The sequence below is a fragment of the Taeniopygia guttata genome, chromosome 1 (genome assembly GCF_048771995.1).
Source record: "Taeniopygia guttata chromosome 1, bTaeGut7.mat, whole genome shotgun sequence".
Lineage (NCBI taxonomy): Eukaryota > Metazoa > Chordata > Aves > Passeriformes > Estrildidae > Taeniopygia > Taeniopygia guttata.
Window position 1 is genome coordinate 35,824,255 of NC_133024.1, and position 7,870 is coordinate 35,832,124.

Here is a 7,870-nt window from a genome sequence, read left to right on the forward strand (position 1 = left end):
ATTCTGTGAAGAGTTGGCTTATCAATACTGCAACCCTTTGCCACTAAGGAAAAACAGCAGTTCGCTTCAGGTTAATTAGTCCCTAATTACAGACTATCACTATTGCTTATGTCTTGCAATTATTTGTTCCATCACTCTGAAGTTGGTACCATATAATTTGAAACAGTCAAAAGGATGAACTACAGGGGATATCCTTATACAAGATCACAGCTGTTAAATTCCTATACCTTTAATTAATTGAATGTATTATGACTTTAAGAAAATATTATTTCTTTATAAACTTACTAACATTTGAACAGAAATTGTACTCTGCTACTTAACACCATGGATGCTTATTTTTCTGAACTTCTCAAATTAAGGCTACATATCCAGAACACAAGTATATATAGACAAGTGCCAGCTCTGCTGAAGACAGTAACTGGATAGGCAATTAAATACCTTTTTATTATCTACCTGCCTTTGAATCTGCAGATGTGCAAATAGAGAGTTCAGGGGCCTAGGGTGAGCTCGTGGTACAAAAAAAAATCCAATCCACCATTTAAATTCTGCAACACATATTCACCAAATATTTTGGTCTTGTGTCTATGGATTAAAATTTTCCATACAGGATATATGAAAAAGAGAGGAAAGGAAGGCCACTTTTATCTCCTTCCCTCCAAAGAGCAGCTGTTTACTCTTCTCTGCTTATAGTTGTGTCTATCAGTATAAATTCCAGGGTAAAGAATGAGGCAAAGCTGAAGGTCCCCTTTATATTTCTGGTTCCACAATACTAGGATATGCCATAGCTGGGGGATTTCTATTTCTGAAAGCAATAAAATCTTTCCCCTCCGTGACATCTAAGAGGAAGGAAGGGGCCAGACACAGGCTGCAGCTGCTCCACAATTAATGAACTGTCTTCACTATATTAAAGCTAAGGTCAGTTTACTTGGGACTTAAAACATTCCTAATTACACTAAGAACACTGCTTCTGTTTTATTGTATTGGCCTTAGGATTCACATCCAAAGAACCTGAAGTCAATATTTTCACAAGGTAATGAAACAACTTGGAGTTTATATTGACAAATATTTCAATGAATTTGTATTGCATAATAGTGACCTGGTTCTCCAGTCTTGCACTCATAAACTTAAGAACAGAATGAATGGTTGAGGTGGAAAGGCAGTTATTCAGGAAGTTATGTGATCCATTCCCTCTGCTTACTGTAAGTTCAATTAAAACAGATTTCTTAGTTTCCTGTCCAGTCAAGTTCTTAATATTTCTGAGGATTGAAACATAACAACTTTTTTGGGCAACCTGTTCGACTACAGTCACAGTAAAAATATTCTTTTTATATATATTTAAACAGAATTTCTTGTGTTTCAATTTCTTTTAATTGCCTGTCATCCTTCTCATGGGCACACCTGGCCATGCCATTAGACGATATCCTGAGAATAATCAGGTAACAAATCCTATTTCAGGCAAAATGGCTGAGCAGAGAGCTGGTGGACTAAGTGCACTAATTATATTTCCTGGAGAATGTCTTCCTGAAGAGAAGATGGCCAAGGGAATTATTCAAATATACAATTTCACTGTGCTTCTCTCCCAAAAGAATCACATACAAGTCCCTCCACGTTTTGATTACAATTCTCTCTTACTACAGGCAGCTTATTATTACAAGCAGGATGAGTACTAAAACAAAATTAAGTAAAATTTCATAAACTTAAATATAACTCTTCTTGAAATTGTTAGAAACAATCCTAAAGGGAATTTGGCATGCCCTTAGATTGAGAACAGAAGTATCAGCAGTTTTAAAGACAGTAAACTCCTGAGTGCATGCCCAAAGTAATGGGAATTGTTTCCCAGTTAATAATTTATCTGTTTTGATTTCATTGATGGGTAACATGCATAGCACTTACGGTCACATTTATTTTTCACACTGTTCCATTTCTTCATCATCAGTGGACTTATCCCAAATTGACAGTACCATAAGTAAAATGGAATCAGGTACTTTATTACCGGTGTGTCAATGTTTCTTGCTTATTTCTGTTATGGATCTAATAATACTTATCCTGAAGTCACATGCTTTAACAATACAGGACCCTTTGGTCTCTATCCTCTCGTACACTAACCTGAGGCTTGGAGCAATTGCAGAAGTGGGACAGAAAAACTACACTTCCTATCTGTCCTTTGCTCAGTCTTACCCTAGACAAAAGTTTACATACTAGCCAGATGACTGAAGACACAGATCTGATGAAGCACTCAACATGTTCTTGTGACCTCTGTTCTCCCTGGCAATATAAACTTCATGCCAGACTCTGTCAGGAGAAATTCTCAGCTGTTCCCTTAGGGCAGAGTTCCAGCTACTTCATGTTGAGGTTTAACCGAGTAGAAAATGAGCATCTGTAATATTCCATGAAACATCAAGCATATCTTTCATTATTAAAAATATATACATCTTTCAAAATTATAATAATTTCAAATGCATGTCCACCTACCCTTGCAGTCTCTAGAGACCAAAAGAAACAAAAAGCTTGCTAATACCTAAGGGCATTAATTAAACAACTTGATAAAAAAATCAGACTGTGAGCAGCGGTTCACAAAGAGCTGATTTTCCATGATATTTGTGGCTGAGAGTTTATACAAGGGATGCATCTGACTGTTGTTAAAGGTTTCTGCTCCCGCAGGTATAAGTGTGCTCAGAGCTGCAGGGTGACCCCCTTTCCACCGGGGTTTGCATTATTGCTGCAGCGCCCACTGGCGACCCCCCAGCCGAGCACCTGTGCTGTGCGATCTGAGCACTTGGCACCGCGGCCTCCAGCAGGCAGAACATCAACTCGACTGAGAGAAATTGTTTTACTTATTCTTATCTGTATCTTGCGGGGAAAGAAAACTAAAAGGGAGAAGAAAAAACGCTTCCCTTTGGGTTTCTTGTTTGTTACACTTTCATAAATTTACAGCAGGCTCATTCATAGTTTCTGAATCTTCAGGCAGATTTAAATAATAAAAATAAAACAGCAGATTACTTAATCAATGAACAGTCCTGTAATAGAACTCATGGCCCAATTCAGGAAAGCACTTAGGAATATGTTCTGTGTTTCTCAGAAGAAGAATACTATTGGTCAAATACCTGTAAATACTTATCTAAAGTTTAAGGTTCTCTTTAAAGGATTTTTAGGATCAGAAAAATCACAAAAAAATAACGTTCTTAAAATCTATTCACTTGTAGTGACAAAAATTACTTATATGTTATGTTTGTGTAACTTTAAGCCATTGTATATACTGATAAAATCCTTTCCAGACATTCATTTACAATACCTACTACAATTAATTTAAATCCTTCACAAATTAGATAATATATGTTGATATGGATCAAATCAGTATATCCCAAAGAATTAGCCTATGTTTTGTCATCAGAGAAGACGTACCATAGCAAGGAGCAACTGAATTACTGATTCAGAGTCAGTCATGTCACTTCTCTTACAGCGAAGGTCTTACAGTAGCAAAATATGGAGCAGCCTTAGAAACAGTTACATAAAGAGGGCAATCTCTCAGCTCATCTTGATTTGGACCAGTGTTGGGATAAAGTACACTGAGGATGCAGAGCTTTGCTGAGTTCTGCTATGGCATTTCAAACTGCAAGCATTGCATTCAAGCTATTCTGGCAATCTATCTCCCAATGTTCCAGGGAGGCCCATTTTGCAGGAGGAGGTCCCCCCTACCAATTCCTCAGAGGTAATGCACTTTGGTCACGCAAAACCTCATGCACTCAAATGGTCTTTATTTGAAAATCATAAAATGTGAGCACCCTGTTCTGTTTTGACATTTCAACTATGGTTTCTTTTTTCTGTCCACAAATGAAACAAAACAAACAAAAAACCCAACATCGAGTAAACATTTTTCATTATATTATCAGTTCTGCAAATTCCAGTGGACGTTAGATCAAGCTCTTTGACAAAAACAAAAACCCCGGCTCTATACAAAAGGAGAGACTACAAAGCAGTTTTCCATAATTCCACTTAGAAATACAAAAAAGCTAAGCAGCAAGGGAGAATTTCCACCATGTGGTCAGAATGTCCACTGGAAATGACATACTGAACTGTTGATCTCATTTCTTCATAGCTAATAACCAGAGAATGCTTTAATTATCAACAAGATCCTTAGCAGTCCCTGGAAGATCTTCCTCATGTGGTGCTCACACATGCTTTCATGTTGATGAAACAATTTTGGCTTTAATATGTAGGTGCTTAACTTCTCAGGGAAACTTGCAATGATCTCTGTAATTTTGCCAAATGTACTACGTATTGCTGCTGTTACCAAAACCCAGTTATACCATGTGATGCAGGAACTAATAACACAGGTGTGTTTTCATCTGTTATCCTAGGCATTTTAACAATTAATAAAACTGTATGGGATGGAGGAGGTGATCAAGAAAAGCAATAGCAGTTTCAGAAAACATTTTCCAGCAAGTTGCAACAGGAGTGGTTATGGTGGGATGCCAGTACGAGCACTATGCTAGCAATGTCATAACTATGCAGGAAACTAAAATGACAGAAAAGCCATATAGGGACCCAAAAAATACTCTGTGGACATTTAAAATAATGATCAGTGCTGTGATCGTGTAACATAAATATTAAAACTTAGTCAAAATATTTGAGAATTCACAAAAGAATACATGCCACAGAAATGTTTAGGAATATGGTAACTAAAAAAAAAAAAAAAGCCATATGGAATTTAATGAGCCTGGCAATTAACTCCTCTATACATCTTTCGCTTTCAGGATTTAGAGTGGTGTATTTTCAAGATGACCCTCTGCCACTTCTAAGATGATCCCCTACTTTGTCTTCAAGACAAGGAGAAAGAAACATCCTGACTCTCCCTGCACCGAGCCACCCTCTCCCCAGCAGCGGAAATCTCTTCTCAGGGAAGAGATGGAATGGGAGCGGGGCTGTCGGGGCGGCGGAGCGCTGGGTGCGGGACAGCGCGGGGAGGGCAGCGGGCAGCGGCAGCCAGGAGCGGACGCTGTCCTTGGTGCTGAGCACCGCCCGCCGCCGGCGCTCCCCGCCAGCCGGCTCTGGGCAAGGGGAAGACAGAAATAAAACAACCTAGAAATCAACCGGTGGTAAAAATCGCCGCGGTGGTCACACTTGGCACGCAGGATCGCGTCTTTACAAATAAATGCATAGATCCGGGTCTTAGAGAAAACTACTGGACGAGGTTAACTCCCAACATTGCTACCTGCGCTGCCACAGCTAAGCAGCTGTGCACACAGACATGCATATGTACATCCACACTGGTGCTTAGGTCTCTGTCTCACTGATCGGCTAGTGATATCTCTATCCCCCTCAATCCATAATGAATCATTTTTGCACGTGGAGGGATTAGCTTTGATTATTAAATCAGTAACAGACGGGACTCGCTGAGTAGAGCCAAGTGATTTGTCCCAAGGTCACACAGAAAAGTCTACGGCTGAGCTAAGCCTGGCTATCTCCAGAAAAAAATACATTCTTGTTTCCATTATACCTTCCTAGCGAGACAAATCCCCACTTGTGAGCAGAGGGACTATATTACACACATCACCAAGCCCAGGTATGACAGTCCCCCCAGTCCCTGCAGCCCCACACAAATCATGCTCCTAGGGAGGGATCAGTGCCTGCTGCCCTCCAGCTCCCCGACCCCATAATAACCCTGCAGCCTCTAGAGAGGTACCCCACCAGTTGGCTTGTTGGTGCCCCAGGAGTTGTGCTAGTCCTCCATCAACCAGGGCACAGAGCAAAAGCAAGAAAGGAAGGAGAGGGGGGAAGAGTCCCTCCTTTATCCATAAGGTTTCTGTCCACAATCCAGGGCACATAAATACCCTCTCCCAACCCCCAGCATTACCTTGTCAGTGGCAGCAAGTGTTTCTTCCCATAGTGGTGGCAAAATGGTCCTTTTGGTAGCAATAATTAAGATAGGTAGGGGTAGGCACCTCCTATTTTCAGCCACGGCAGAGATAGCACTTCTCACACAGACCTTCTGGAGCTGAATAATCCTCAAATGCCTCTGCAAAGATCACCAGCAGGTGAGCTCCACTCGGCTAGCATTGTCACTCCTCCAGCTATGGGCACATCCTATTTTCTTCTGATCACAGGCAAACGCTGAGGACCGAGCATCCTACCCCCGCGAATGCATGCACATACACGCCATGCAACACGCTGTTCTCTCAGCATCGCCCAAATCTCATTTGCAAGAGGCGTGAACGGTGCCTGGATTTAAGGGAGGGGGAAGGCATGAGGAGGAGGAATAAACAAACAAACGATGAAACAACAGATGGGTCTTTGCTCTCTGCCACCACAGCCTTGGTCTTCCTAAATACTTGCTGCAGCCTGACCCACCTGCTTAAACACCTCCGCCCTTCCTCACATTTGCAATCTCTCTATTAGAGTGAGCTAACCCTGAGTTCTGCCCTGTGAGGAAATCTCTCCAGATGCTCTGAAGGTTGTAAAGTCCCCCTACAAGCCGATACCTCTCTCCGGCACTATGCTCCGGCAGCTAAGAAAGCGGCAATCGTTTCAGAAAAGCATCGTCCAAAGGCAGGAAGAAAAAAAAAAAAAAGGGGGGGGGGGGGGAAGGGGAAAAAAAAAAAAAAAAAGACCTGTTTAAAACGGAGTCGCGGGGAAGAGTTAACCCCTGCGGTTCCGCGACCTTTTGCGAACTGCCCCCTGAAGTTTCCTTCACCGCCCAGGTCGCGGTGCCGGGGTCCCGGGCACTCCGCTGCCGCACTGGGCTGGGACGTGAGGGGGCTTTTCGTATGGGCGAGTACCGGGCTTCAGCGCAACTTTTTAGTGCCACCAAGTGGCACAGATCCCTCCAGGAAACCAAGCAGCGTGCCAGCTAGGGCTCTGCCTGCTGCTCTCTGGCAAAGGGAGAGAGGGGGATGCAGCAGCAGCGACCAGCCCTCTACACAAAAATGCACAGGCAGAGACAGAAATATCAAGCAAAAAGGAGGGAAGGAAGGACAGGCTGCCCACTCCAGCTTTCTCCTGTTCCTTCGCCTGCAGGGTGACAACACTGGGCACGGCAGGATGAGGACTGATGCCCCCGCCAAGGGCAAACCGAGCTGCCAGCCCCTCGGGCGGGCTGTGCCCCCTGCTTCTGTCCCCCGCGGGCTGCCCCCCGCTCCTCCCCACGGCAGGTGTTACCTGCAGCCACCCTTTCCTGCCCGGCTCTCTCTTCTCTGCTATCCCGGGCTCTCTGGACCCAGAGGCTCTGCAGTTCCCTGCCAGCCCTCTTCTTCCTCAGCCAGCATCCCTGGACCGTGTCTGCAGACCTATGGACAGGCTTTTTATTTGCCTACATTCTGCCCACAAGCTCGGTACCCTCCGAGCCCTTCCGCTTCCCCGCCCTCCCACAAATCCCACAGCAACACTCTCGCCTGCTGACTACCTGCTGCCCGCAGAGCACATTTACCTTTCCTCGGTTAACCCTTCCCTTCGGAAGCCAGACGAAGCTTCACCTTCTCCTCCGGTATCCCTGCATTTTCCCAAATCCTCTCCTCTCCCTCTCTTCCCCGTTTCACGGCTCAGCCCCACACACCCGGCTCCTGCTTCCATTTACACCGAGCCATCCCGCACCGCCCCGTTCCTCCAGCCGCGGTGGGCACGGCGGCTCGGAGCGCGGGGAGGGGGCTGTGGCGAAGAGTGGGTGGGTGGGAAAGGTCCGAGGCAGCCTGAGCCCTGACAAACTCAAAACATCCCTGCATCCCTACTGCAACAACAAGGAACACCAAGGAACCAACACAACACAATGCCAGACAGGGATCATATCTTTATTTAAAGCTGTTCTTAGCAAATAAACAAATAAATAGAGTAAAATGAATAAATAAATAAATAATAAAGCACAATGCCATTTAAGTAA

General features: G+C 43.9%; 1 protein-coding gene across 14 annotated transcripts in view; it reads right to left on the reverse strand.

The window, feature by feature from the left end:
- The window catches only part of GRM5 (glutamate metabotropic receptor 5), a 239,080-nt gene extending 231,445 nt beyond the window's left edge, over positions 1-7,635 (reverse strand). For 3 of the 14 annotated variants that reach the window (XM_030269088.4, XM_030269055.4, XM_002186725.7), the window contains exon 1: positions 5,855-6,342. The gene's annotated coding sequence lies outside the window, so the exon portion shown is untranslated. Of the gene's footprint in view, positions 1-5,854; positions 6,343-6,479; positions 6,564-6,608; positions 7,000-7,423 lie in introns of those variants that run through there. The other 11 variants (XM_030269084.4, XM_030269040.4, XM_030269023.4 and 8 more) reach the window with 10 other exon arrangements.
- Positions 7,636-7,870: the final 235 nt, after the last annotated feature.